This window comes from Sparus aurata, chromosome 21, assembly GCF_900880675.1.
Source record: "Sparus aurata chromosome 21, fSpaAur1.1, whole genome shotgun sequence".
NCBI classification, from domain to species: domain Eukaryota; kingdom Metazoa; phylum Chordata; class Actinopteri; order Spariformes; family Sparidae; genus Sparus; species Sparus aurata.
In genome coordinates this window covers 26,646,034-26,659,437 of record NC_044207.1, presented here as the reverse complement: position 1 = coordinate 26,659,437, position 13,404 = coordinate 26,646,034, and the positions used below count along the sequence as shown (strand labels likewise).

General features: G+C 46.7%; 1 protein-coding gene across 11 annotated transcripts in view; it reads left to right on the top strand.

The window, feature by feature from the left end:
• The first annotated feature begins 308 nt into the window (after positions 1-308).
• The window catches only part of ptprsb (protein tyrosine phosphatase receptor type Sb), a 76,709-nt gene continuing 63,613 nt past the window's right edge, over positions 309-13,404 (top strand). For 9 of the 11 annotated variants that reach the window (XM_030402829.1, XM_030402831.1, XM_030402826.1 and 6 more), the window contains exon 1: positions 313-729. The gene's annotated coding sequence lies outside the window, so the exon portion shown is untranslated. Of the gene's footprint in view, positions 730-13,404 lie in introns of all 11 variants that reach the window. The other 2 variants (XM_030402830.1, XM_030402832.1) reach the window with 2 other exon arrangements.

Here is a 13,404-nt window from a genome sequence, read left to right as displayed (position 1 = left end):
ATCTACAGGGTTTCAAGGTGCTTATCTTCATTTTAGCCCCCGAGGAGCACTGGGGAGAAAATCAGCCACCGCTACACAAGAGTGGAGCTTTTCTCAGCGGCCACCTCTTTGCAGCAGTCAGCGATCCAGCCGGATCAGGAGGAGGTGTGTGTATGTGTGTGTGTGGGTTGGTGATGGGGGTAATAGGGGGTGATGGGGGATACGGTTGCTATTGGAGACCTTGCCTGCATCACGTCATGTGTTAAGGAGGGGGAGGGGGGAGGGGGAGGGCTCCGGTGTGTGTTAGAGAGAGAGAGAGAGAGAGAGAGAGCTGGGAGGGGGAGGAGAGGAGAGGGAAGGAGGAGGGCATTAAGGAAGGAGGCAGGGAGTATCAATGACATCAACCAGCAGTATCTGAGGCCGCCCGACCAGCAATGCTCTCCCGACAAAAGGGCTGAGGAGCAGCCGTGACCCGCTGCGTTCCCGAGAGCTCGGTCGGTCGACAGCCGGACAGGGCGGTGCGGTGCGGTGCGGCGCGTCGCGACGCGGTGCGGTTGCGGGGGGCAGAAGAGAAGAAGCGCCGGCGATGCGTGCATGCGTCCCGCTCCACAAAGGCAGACCTTTCTCTGAGTGGAGCTCTGCTGCCACTGGATTACATTCACCCCCGCTGTTTCCGAGGAAGCTTCCAGCTGCAAATCCACCCACATGAACCGAGCGGACAGCGGAGAAGACGGAGCACTTCCTACCAAGGTAACCAAGCATCCTTTAACACCGCCGTGCACCCCACCCACACCTATATGCACTTGCCGAATACCCCTCCTTTTTTTTTTTTTTTTAAATATTGAGGGGAACTAATGAAATCTCACCTTCTGCTGCCGGGGGGTGAGATCTCACCGTTCACCCCTTCATCTCCACATCTCAAGGGCCGCTTCTGTGCGCTTGGTGCTTTTCCCTCCCTCTCTCCCCCTCTCTCTCTCCACCTCACTCTCTCTCATCTGAGCATCACTTGAGACTTTGTTCCGAGCGGGTTTTGGGTGAGGATCAGACCGCGGGGCTGTGCAGACCAGGCTGGTTGGCAACAGCGCTGCCAGTGAGTGAGTGCGCGTCCTCCTCCTCCCCCCTCCTCCTCCTCCACCTCCACCATCCACCATCCACCATCCACCCCCCTCTTCATCCCTCCTCCCCCTGCTTACTGTTGGCTGGGCAGCATGGGGGACTGGGGGGCAGACTGGCAGAGCCTTTTGTTCCTCATCCGCTCTCATTTTAAAGTGGCTTTTTTGTGTGTGTGTGTGTGATGGCCCTTTACAGCGGCAGCCCTCCAGGTGTAGAAGAAGAGAAGAGGGATTAAAATAAAAAAAAGAAAAGAAAAGGCACCTCGCATCCTGTAGATCTGTGAAGGATATTTAGAAGAAGGAACAAAAGAGGAAGTCCTTCAGTCAGTCAAAGTAGAAATCCATTTATGTTAATATCTCACTTCTGAGGAGGCTCCCAGGCGGACTATACGTTCAGTGGTGTTGCTTGGCGTGGAAGGCACCAGGTGCCAAAGCGGAGGGACTTATTTAACAAGACTGTTTTCTAGACAATGGACTGGCTGCTGCATCTGCTGCGCTCAGGCTTTCTACTCAAAACAAGCCCATCTGCACATATAGGTTCTGTTGTCCTCTCCAACGTCTATAATTACACGCAGCAGGATTTTGATGTTAACGCAGCCACTCAAGCGCGCAGCCAGAGTGTAATTTAACGATACATGGATTCGCCCTGACACATTTTTTTTTTCCGAGGGGCTATCGCTTGTTTGGGATTTAATCATGTGCACTCCAAACGCCCGTTTAGGTTCTTGCGTGTTTCTGCGCTGTGTGGCCCCCTGCGTAAAGCCGGAAAATCGGCACTGTCGTGGTGAATCCGAGGGAGGTCTTCCTTCCTCGCGCACAGATGGGGGTGGGGGGGGGGGGGGGGGTTGGGAGATTTTCCCTGGGGCACCGTGCGTTTGCTGGTTATTGTTCCAGACCATTTCCACATCCCTAATTATTTTAATCAGGCATTTTTACACATGGATTCCTCTCTTTAGAATATTTATTTTTTTCTTTTTTTTTTTCCCTTCACTGGCTGTCAGCTCCACTGAAGGGGTGGCAGAAATAACACAAGCCAGATACTTTCATGGACTGGAGATCTGGATATTTACATTATTTTGACAGGGGAAAAGTCATTACGGTGGAGCAGAGTAATTCAGCCGGCAAAATCTCGTCTGTCTGTCTGTCTCAGATCAAATACGACTGAGCCCAGAGACGCTCGGCCCCACAGGTATTCATCCAGGCACTGTCAGGAGCAGCCGCTTATGAAATCAGTGATGGCCTGTTCTCCCTTAAATAGCATTTCGCAGGGTTCAACCACGGGGCCTCAGTGGTTTCCTGCTCTTTCCAAGCAGATACCGGCGTAAGATCCATCCCGACTCGAATATGCCGGGTGACGCGGGCTCCCAGCGGAGCAGCTTTGGTTTCACGTCAAAGGCCTCATTGAAGTCTTATTCCCAGATTCTCGCTGCAGCTTTGCCCTAACTGCTCCGCCGTCTTTCTTCCCTCCCCTGTGTTACATGCTACATGTTCATGGATTTTTGTCAGGACTCTCCATTAGCTCCGTTGGCCCGTGTCAGGCTGGCAGGAAGGGGAACGTCAAGGCAGGCAGCTCTGATGCCGGGGAGCGCGGCCTCCCCCACCCACCCCTGTATTACAAGCAGACAGAAACTTTGTTGTTGTCTCGGCATTGATATTAATTGACCTTTTCAAAGCCTTTTCCCGAACAGTACGCTTTTGTCTGCTCCGCTTCTCTTCTCGTTCACTCCGGAGCGGCCGGAAACAAAAGCGTACAGCGCGCGGAATGAACCCATGAGGGGGCTGGCAAACATGGTGGAAATTATAAGAACAGTAGAGTGAGAAGGATGGCTTTATGATGTTAAAATGTATATCTGCTCCACAACAAGAGAGCTCTAATCCCAGTCTCGTGGGAAATATTCAAACTGATGTCAAGTCGGTTTAACAAAGCAGAAGGGCCACGGAGGAATACGAATATGACTAATGTTTATTTATTAATCAAACCGTATAGTCCAAACAGAGATTCTCCTGATGTTCGTCATCTCCAGTAGGGATATAAATCTGTTTGCGGAATCAAACTGTAAAACATGACCACGCACTTTTATAGTTTAACAGCAATTCTGTCGGCTGAAATGAAGAATTGTGAGTCAATTCTGCTTTAAGATGTTGCAAAAAAAGGAGGCGTTTGAGTTCCCGTTGTAGACGCCCGGTGTGTCACTCTGATGGCTTTATGTGTGCTGTTACTGTGTTCACATCAGCTAAACAAACGTGTGTATTGGATTTCGGGAAAAAAAAACCCAAAAAAAACCTCTTTATCTCCAAGATTGATCGTGAGTCATGAGACGAGATGAAGATTTCATGTCACGATTATCCCGTCCAACGTAACCGTGATTCACCGTGTTATCCAACAATCGTGAAAATATGATTAAACCTTTATGATAAAAGCTGAGATCACACTAAAACAGACTTATAAGCTTTTCCTGCGCAAATAAAGGATAAAGAAACCTCCCCGTTGGTTTTGACTTAAACACACATCCGGTTCAACGTTTCAGCCGATTCAGAATGAACCAGCAAACCAGCAGAACCGCACGTGAGCGAGCTGGACGGCCTCCGCGAGTCATTCGCGTGAGGAAATTGGCGATTACCCCAACAATGACATCCACGAGGATCAACAATCCACGATAACACCAAGATTGAATCGAGCCATTCCAGCACGCAACAGTCACATGTTGTGAATTCATATTGTGCCACAAGAAATGATCACGTCAGATGATTCAGAAGTCAACTCGGTGCATCATCAGACATCAGTTTAAAACCAAAACCTCCAATTCACAGTTTTCCTTCCCATCCGGGCTTCACCATGAGTCCAGTTATTACCGAAAAACACGGCCGAGTGCAGCGTCCAACATTTTTATTTTGCTAAACGTGTGAAAAGAAACAGCTTCTCGATTAAAAATGTTGTCGTGCCGCAGAGAAGCCCTGGCCTACGAGTCCTCGTTCTTCCAGATGCGAGGAAACATGTTTGTTTGGTTCGGGCCTCGACTAATTAACACCCTCTGCGATTCTGATGGAAAACCGTGTACCAAAAAAGTAATCACTCCGTTGAACTTGAATCATATTGCGACCGTGAATCCAAATAAAAGCACACCCTGCAGCCTCCACTTAACCACTGAACTGCAATTAGTGTTTAATACGTACGGCGGACGACTGAGTTCTGTGTGAATGTAATGAATCGCATCAACTGGATGCGAGAGACAACAACAAAAACAGCCTTTCCGTTCCCAGGTACAGCCGCACGCTCACTAATAATGCTTGGTATTAATAAATAACAACGTGTAATATGATTTAAAACACATCGCACAGCCGTGTTTGTTAAAGAGTCTGAATCCGCCTCTCTTTCAGTCCAGTTCTGACTTGTTTGACGTCCTTTGCTGAGCCGCACGTGATTGAAGAAGACAGTTTTTTTTTTGTCCTGTATTCATGTTGAAGTAAACACGCGCGTGCCGCAGCCTCCCTGTGCAAAGATGCCTCTCAATCTGTTGTTGAGGGTCTCTGAAGCGAGTCAGACCCATAATTATCCCTTTCTCACCCATTTGCCAAGTCATGTGTGTCACGTGTGTGTGTGTGTGTGTGCGTGTGTCGCTGCCGTCCCCGTGTGCTCGTATGAGTGAAGCCTAAGAGATAGGTTGTGACTTGACTGATGCCCTTCTCCAGATGAATCAGAGATTTCTCATGTGTCAGCAGGGATGAATAATGCACACCCCTTCACTACCTCTCCTCTTCCTCCCTTCCCCACCTCTTGTCTTCCGTCGTTCGCCTCCCTTTTCATCACAGCTGCCACATCTGAAGACATCTTCACCTTCCTCTTCACCCCTCCCCCCCCCCCCTTCTTCCTCTCCTCCCCTTATGCAAAAGAGGGCATCACATCCTCCCCCACCTCCACCGCCGCCGCCGCCGCCGCTGCTGCCTCGCTGTCCTCTGGTCAACCCTTCTCTCTATTTCAACAGCTCCCTCCTCTCCTCCTCCTCCTTCTTCTCCTCCTTCTTCTTCTTCTTCTTCTCCTTCTCCTCCGCAATGAGATTTGGCAGTTGTCTTTTTTTCCGGCCCCGAGTTCTCTCTTGTGCAGAAGTTCCCCGCGCGCCGCGTGACAACAGGCACGATTTTTTTTTTTCCCTTTCATCCGGCTGACATTTGTTTTAGCGCTGAAAATGGCTAAATGTGTTGATGCACACAGCTCATTATCCAATCATGGGTGGAGGGAGTGCAGCCATTGACTCGGTTTGACAGTTACATCCCTGACTGACAGGAGTCATTAGGAGGGTAGGGCTGACTGACAAGATGGCTGACAAAGCAGGAGACAAACTGCCTAATCAGAACTCGGGAGGAAGAGTGGGCACCGTCCTGCTTTGAAGTGTACTGTAAGCCGCCAGCGAACGTTCAAACGGAAGAATATTCCGTGCACCTTGCTTCGAGCGCTTGACAAGTCCTCAAGAGTATTTTTCAAGTCACGGAGGGGAAAATCTCCTCGGAGCATGCACAGAGAGGGCTGGATACATTTATCTGGGCCCCGAAATATATCCAGCAAAATATTAAAAAATACATTTTTTTTTTGTTCGGTTTTGATTCATGCAGTAGGATGAAGCCTCACGAAAGCCTAAACACAAGAACTGGATCCGTGTTTGTCGTGTGCAACCTTTTCTTACTAATCTGTCAGAGCCGTTGTATCGTGTTGTATTGCAGTGAGACGTCTGCTCAGAGCCCAAAGGACGCTTAAAGACGTCACCCACCTGTCTGCCGCCATCCGGTCGAAAGATACAGCAGCGTTCCCCGCCGTACCATCACGCTTCTTCGAATGGACCGCTTAAACACGTTCGTTTTGGCACTGAGACTTAATAAACACAGTTTCATTTTACAACCCCGGTGTTGTTAAGTGACGAATGGATTAACCTTCATGGTCGGGCCAAAAAAAAAAAAACAAGGAATCACAATCTGAAACTTAAACGGTCGGCCGTGTTCGAAAAGCAAAACACCTTCTTTTTTGTGTTGGTAAGATGCAAAAATGGTACCGGGATTCCAAGTTCTCTTAGTCGACTGACATTCCAACGTAAATTAAAAGAACATTTCACCTCGCAAAACATAAAACATATTTATAATTATTTGAATGTTTTCTCTTTCCTCCGCCAAGAACACCTGGTGGGCCACATTAAATCTTATTTTCCGCTGACCCAGCTGTAGCCTGCAGCCAGACTTTAAATGAATTCATCAAGTTGTAGCATTAAAACACAATATTGCGTTTAAGGTGGACTCGGTTTTTGACACGAGTTCTTCATCTGCCGCGTTTCATTGTCGGCGTTATCCGAGGAAAAGCCATGTGAAGCCATTCGTCCAACCGCCACAGCCATCTCGTTGGCTGCATCACTCTATTTGGTTTTGTTCATTTGCTGTAGATCTGCTGGTCGAAGAGGTCACGTGAGGTTTGGAAACTGAAGTGAGAGGACATTTAATACTGCGGTCTTTATGATTAGTCTGAAAAAGCAGATTGCGGAGGCCTTTGAGATCGAGGGATGGCAGCGTCGATCTGTCTTCTTTTGCTTGGACCGCCTTGCCCAGATATTCATGCTCTCAGCAGGATGTATCAGATGGTCGGCTGACTTTTCTCCCTGAACTTTTGAAAAGATCGACGCGCATCGTGGGTTTGAGCGAAATGCCTCGGCAAACATTGGACGGAGCGCCGTGAGTTCTGGCACCGACAGTCGCGTCCTCCTTGGGATGAGTTGTAATAACTTCGCTGATCCCCCGGCTTTGCTTCTGGCGCCGCTAGGAACGATGGAAGCGTCTCAGCTGTCGGAAGAACTGCCATGAAGTTTGGTGTAACTGGACTTTCTGGTGAACTGCCATCATCGGGTTTTTTTTGCACAAATACCTTCACAACTGTACCTTTCTCAGCTGTACTGTGCTCAGTGCTTATTAGCAAATGTTAGGATACTCGTATGTTAAACCAAGGTGCTGATTATTGTAAAGATACAGCTGCTTCTCATCAGCTCATTAGCGGCGTCATTTAGAGCACGTTAGCACGCTGATGTTCATTTAGCTCAGAGCGCCGCTGTGCCTGAGTGCAGCCTCACAGATCCGCTAGCATCGCTTTTATTCCCCTAGTCGCGTTTAAAAACGTCTCATCGGAGTAATTCCACATCACAATACAGTTCATTTTTTTCTTTTTTTTTTTAATTTCCTTTGCGAAATAGCCCCGGCAGCTTGTGCCATCTATTCCAAGTCAAGTGTGTCCTGTTGTACTCAGCTCCACATATCCAAGAATAGAAAAAGATTTTGGCATGCCTCCATTTGCCGGTTAGTGAAAGAACATCTTTATTGCATCAGAGAGACAGCTCCGCTCCACTAAAAGACCTGCACAATGCAGGACGGGGAAGGGACAACGACCGGGAAGCTGTTCCCTCACAAGAGAAGAAAACTTGAAAGCTAGAAAAAGTCGACTCGAGGATCAGAAGGAGCACCGTGTGATCTGTTTTTTGTGACGTGTGCGGGGGTGCGGTAGCGGTGGACTGGTTGACGCGGCCTCGCGTTTGTTTGTTGGTGGCATTTCATGATTACTCCGTCTCCACAAATTCCTGAAGGATGCCAGGGTGGATAAAGTATTTGTTTGACGGGGGTGAAAATAATGGCGAGTCGTCGGGTGGAAAGCATCCGTGCGCGAGTCTGTTACCCTTGACAAGCATTTCATCTCTTCACTTACGGAGACACACACACACACACACAGACACATACAGTGTCTGATTCCAGCAATGAGACGGAGGACAAATGCAGTTTTTCTACGCCATTACTCCGGTTTTCAATCCTATTCACAACTTTATCGTCCCTCAAGGAGAAATTCATTTGGCGTCACAAACCTCATCTCCATCAGGAAGTCATGCGATGGCTGGTTAGTGACAGAACTGCCGAGCGCCGGCCGCCTGGCGTGGCGCGTAAATAGGATTTGTTGTAAATGTTTCGTACATTCGGTCGTCAGTTCTTTTAGGTTAATAGCCTTGTAAGCTGTCTGTAATTTGGCAACGTTTCTGTGCTATGAATAGGCCGTCGAGGACCAAACAGTGAGGGGTGTGAAGCGTACCGTTAAGTGAAGATGATCTCAGTGTTGTTGCGGAGCGGATCGTGAGATAATGAGCTCTCGGCGGACGACTTCGTCACGTGACCCCGAGCCGCACAGGTGATACCATGGCAGCGCTAATACGCAGGGGACAGCTGGATCACTGGCAAACACAGTGTGTCTCCAGGAAATTAATAGGCGCCTCCTCCCCAAAGGCGCCGGAGATATTTTTACATAAGAAAAGAATGAATTAAGGGGTTGCTTCAAGATTGCAGCACACGAGCGGAGGACAGAGAGCGCCCGGTGCACATCGGCGCTCGCGAGGCCCCGCGTGATGGCATTTTAAGTGTCTGTTCTCCGCTCGCAAAATATTAATCCGATATATCAATAGAGGGATGTATCCACTCGTAGTCCGTCCGCAGAGTGCACATTAATGACATCCCCGTTGCACAATGCCGTACGAAACGATCAGTCAATATGAGGTTATTAAAACAGAGCGCTGCGTTTTCAAGGTTGCTGTTATCACTCTCAACAAGCCCCTTCAAAAAAGAAACCTGCTTCACACAGCACCCCCACTTTGTCTCCTGACTGATGTGCAGGTTTTGCCAAACAGCTGAAACAGGGGAGGGGGGGAGAAAAAAGAAAGAAAAAAAAATGGCTGGCATGTCTCATTAATGAAGCACCCATTTAAATATGATGATGGCCGGGGTGATGACAATGACGTCCAGGGAAGATGAAGGTGTTCTCTGTTGTCAGGGAGCCTCAGTCCTGCTCCGGGAGAAGCTCATTAATTGGCTGCGGTGTGTCTTCGATGACACGGGTCTTTACTGCGAGCGTGTGTGTGTGTGTGTGTGGCGTTCTATGGACTTTTAATCATTCATTTTATTGAGAAATGATAGGTGAAGCTTTGAGGCATGACAGCCGTGAACGCTGGATAGATAGATAGATAGACAGATAGACGCTGGTGAGCTAGGTATTGCTAAAACGTTAGCGGGCAGCCAGATGGATAACTAGCTAGCTACAGCAATAAAGTTTTCTTCAGTTTGAATTGAATCAATAGATAGATGGACAGAAAGAAACTCCAGCATTTGTGGTTCAAATATATTGAAAAGTACATTATCAATGTAGAAAACGTGGCAGAAAATTAGCTTTTCACACCTAGCCAGATAGCTAGGTAAAGCTAGCGAGCTAGGAAGCTAGCCAGCCCTCAAGATGGATAGATAGATAGATAGATAGATAGATAAATAGATAGATTTACACAAGTGTTGCTTTATCAAACGATGGAGACATCTTTTTTAATCCTCTTATCTCCACATACAGCGCCATAAGCGATGCATTATCATTACTGAATTATTAATCGCCACACTAAATTATGAATAAAGTCACTAATGACAAACTAAACCATTAATTAACCCAGAAATAACAAAACTTATCCACCGACTGATAATTCATAAAAAAATTTAAAAAATTTAAAAAAAGCAGTTTATCAGTGTGGATGCGTCCGTGTGGCTCCTGTGTGATTCGGCGACGGCGACCTGTGATTGGATAATTTTCCACAGCGCTTCTCCCCTCATGTGTCGGAGCTGTTTAACAATTAGGGATGTACATGCAGGCGCATAACTATGTGGACATCAGTATGTATATACAGTTCTCTCTCCCGCTAGGATAAGAGTCTGTGCCAGCCTCAGATATGCTAATTGGACAGTGAGTTGACAAGGACTCAACCATCAGCCTGCGTAATGAGCCGCTGCACAGAGGATCGGCTGCCTCTGAAGAGCAAGACGGAAAGAGAGAAGGAGAGAAGGAGAGAGGGAGAGGGAAATTATGAGACATGTTTGGGTCTTTGCGAGCTCCGTGTTGTCGTTTCAGTCGAGTGAACGCTGCGTAGGCGTCTGTGTGTGTGTGGACATCTTGTTGCTCGGCAAACTTTCACCTGTCGGGTGAAACAGTATCCGCAAAATGTCAATTTTTTTGGCACCGGGTGGGGGTGGGGGGGGGGGGGGGGGAGAAAGGCAGCCGTGTTTCAGCTGGATGACATTGCATTTTTGGCATTACCCTAAGGGGCTTGAAAGAGGTTTATGAGCCTAAGGGGGTTGAAAAATTGAGTCAGCTCATGGAGGAGCAAGTAATCCTTCAACTTATTTGAAAGCATGAAAATTGTGGAAATTGAAGCTGTGAGGTTTTTCACCCCAGCGCCGTGACGCATCGCTCCATTTTTAAACCCCGTTTGGGATATGGCGCACGTTAGGGCGTATAGATCGTGGGCACATTCACACCGACTCTTGACTTTCTTACCCCTGTCAAAAAAATTCAAATACTATGCCCTGAATCCTGCTGTTATCGTCGACCGAGAATCAGGTCTATTTGGGCATAAACTGGCAAAGCAATAACTTAAAGGATTTGAACGTATTTATAGCGTCAGAATGCTTTTTTAAAAAAAATCCTTTTCAGAAAATTTGTTTTTACCATTTTGTTGAAGCGCGAGCAGTTGGCGGATGAAAGCAGCACCTCCGTAAACAGGTGGCGCTGCATTAGAGATTAATTAATGAACCATTATTTGGTGAAAATAAAGGTTGGAGAATAATTCGCTGCAATTTAGCGCCGTTTGAAAATATTCTATCACGTGATATTTCCGTTAGTATATTTATGTCATAATGTTTCCCTTCTCACAGGAAACGTTTAGATTTATTTCTAATCCCAGCAGCACTAACTGTAAGTTTCACTCAGCCTATAAACACTTTTTGTATGTTGCGTCTGCTCTGATCCCCTCCGATAATCTGCTCTATATGTACTTTTATACCATTTGGTAATACGTTTCCTGTCTCGCAGCAGCCAGTCCATCTGTTGCCGGGCTCATCCGAGGCCGATGCATCCATTACGAGATGCCTCATCTGAGCTGTTTTGGTTCGTCTGACCTTGGAGCCCCTTTAAGATGGGTGGGCGTGCATTTGCCGCGCTATTGTTGGGCTGCAGCAGCTTTGCTGTGTCCTAGACATGCAGAGATTGAGGTCACACAGAAACTTTGTTTGGTTATTTTAGCACATAGAGGAAGGAGAAGGCTTCAGTCACGCTTCCCTCTCCACTCCCCTCCTTTTGTTCTTCAATCACGAATCCATGTGTGGTGTCTCGGCTATGAAATGGGGCTGTGCTGAACAAAAAAAAAAAAAAAAAAAAAAAAAAAGAAACGAAGCACACGCCAAATTCTTTTAATAGGGACCAGAATCTAACAGCTGAAACGGTCTGAAATGATGGTGTGTAATCCTGTCAGTGCGCTGCTGACGTCTGTGGATGTTCTTCACTTCCTGTTGTTAAAGGTGCGCTCCGTAAGATTTCTAGTTGGAAACATCCAAACAGTTAAAAAGTAGAATCATTTAGAAACAGCATTATTGACGTCATGACTTCTGTGTGCTGTGTCGCAGAGCCAGCGAGCCCCGACCTGGTGCTCCGAGCTCAAAGTCCAGACAGCTACATGCATGGCAAACCGAGCTAACTAGCTAACCGCCGCTTCAGTAAGCAGCATATAGCGGTTACTCCAACGGTATGCCGCCCCCTTTTGTGTATGGATATCAATTAGACAGCTGGCCAAATCTTCTATATTCCACCTTTAAACGAAGGGTCACAAGTTGCTGCAGATGTGACTGAAATGAAGGAAGTTTAAAGTGGAGTTGAGGGAAATTGTACACAATTACATTAGTTCAAGTTTCTCTTTCTTCTGTATTTAAATGCTGGGCGCACGTGTCCTCGACCTCCGTTAGCTGCAGGTGATCCGTTAATTAAATTGTGGCCTCAAGCACAGCTCACGCTCCCTGCCACAGACAGCCACAGAGAGGCTGTGGGTGGATATCATTTTTTTTCTTCTTCTTCTTTTAATTCATTCTTCTCATGATCCCAAGAAAGCTATTTCTAAGACATCTTTATTTTTACAATAATGAGAAAAAGCCTGCTGGATTTCTGAAGATGACGTATGAACATGTGAAAGGAGAACTCCCAGCGGAGCCGCTGAAAGGACTCCAACAGAGAACACAGCTGAATACCTACATATGTTTCCATCAAAGGGAAGAGACGGAACAAGTGCGAACACGGATCAATATGGGAAAACCTTCAATTGCAAGAAATTATCTGATACAAGCGCTCACCTAACACATGCTGTCAGTATAAGGGGAGACGAACAGTTATTAACTAAGATGTCACCGGAAACTTCACAACGCACAACTAGAAAACCGATTTTCTGATATTTCATTTTTAGAATGTTATCTAATTATATATGCGCTCGTTTGCATTGCATAGAACAGAAATCTGGACGTGGGGCTTTAAACACGGTGTTTTATCCTGCAGTTCCTCCCCTTAATCCATCAAACCATTGTTCTGTTTTCTCTTGTCTGTTTCACGCATGAACACGAAAAAAACACGGATATTTTAAAAATAGAGAAAAAAATGAGTTTTTCTCAACTCAATAAAGCAACAGATCATTTCCTCCATCTCCTTTATTCAACCTTTAAGTCTCGCAGAAGTCGAAAAAAAAAAAAACTCCTTTATTGCAATGCAGGAGCTGTCAAAGACTGCAGCATAGAGATTAATGCAAAATTCAGGCAACAGATAAAACACAGTGCAAAGAACAAATGATAAGCCGAAGAGGAGATTAAAAACAACCACATCCAAGAACGGAGGCGAGAAAACACACCTGACGTTCCCTTCAGTCGTTTTGGTTTCAATGAAGCTGTTGTTTTTACATTAATTAATGTTTTAGTGGGTGATTAGTCCACCCACTCATAACTTTGTTTTAGCGATCGACAATTAAAAATAAGGAATTAAAATCATTATTTGAAACAGACCAGAGTGATGTTTTTGTTTTTTTTTGTCAAACCCTCAAGATATTGAGTTTATAATGACACAAACTTAAAAAAAAACTACGCTCAGTGGTTCAAATAATGAGGATAAATAAACGATCGTAACGGCCAGCGTCCGCGTTTTCCGCTCCGATCGATGAGCTTCAGCCGCTCGCTGCTCGCCCGTGAAGAAACGACGACCGGTAGATAATTACAAATATGGGCTTTCCTTCCGTACCCACGGGTTTGGAGTGGGCTTGCTGTTTCCATGACTCATGTTCCCTCTCGCCGCTGTGATTTTCAAACTCGAGCGCCAACATTGTTCGTAGCTTCAGAGCGACTGATGAGGATTGTTGCTCCTGGATGGGAATGTCATCGCAATTTGTCAATACCAGCCCTTAATAACCCT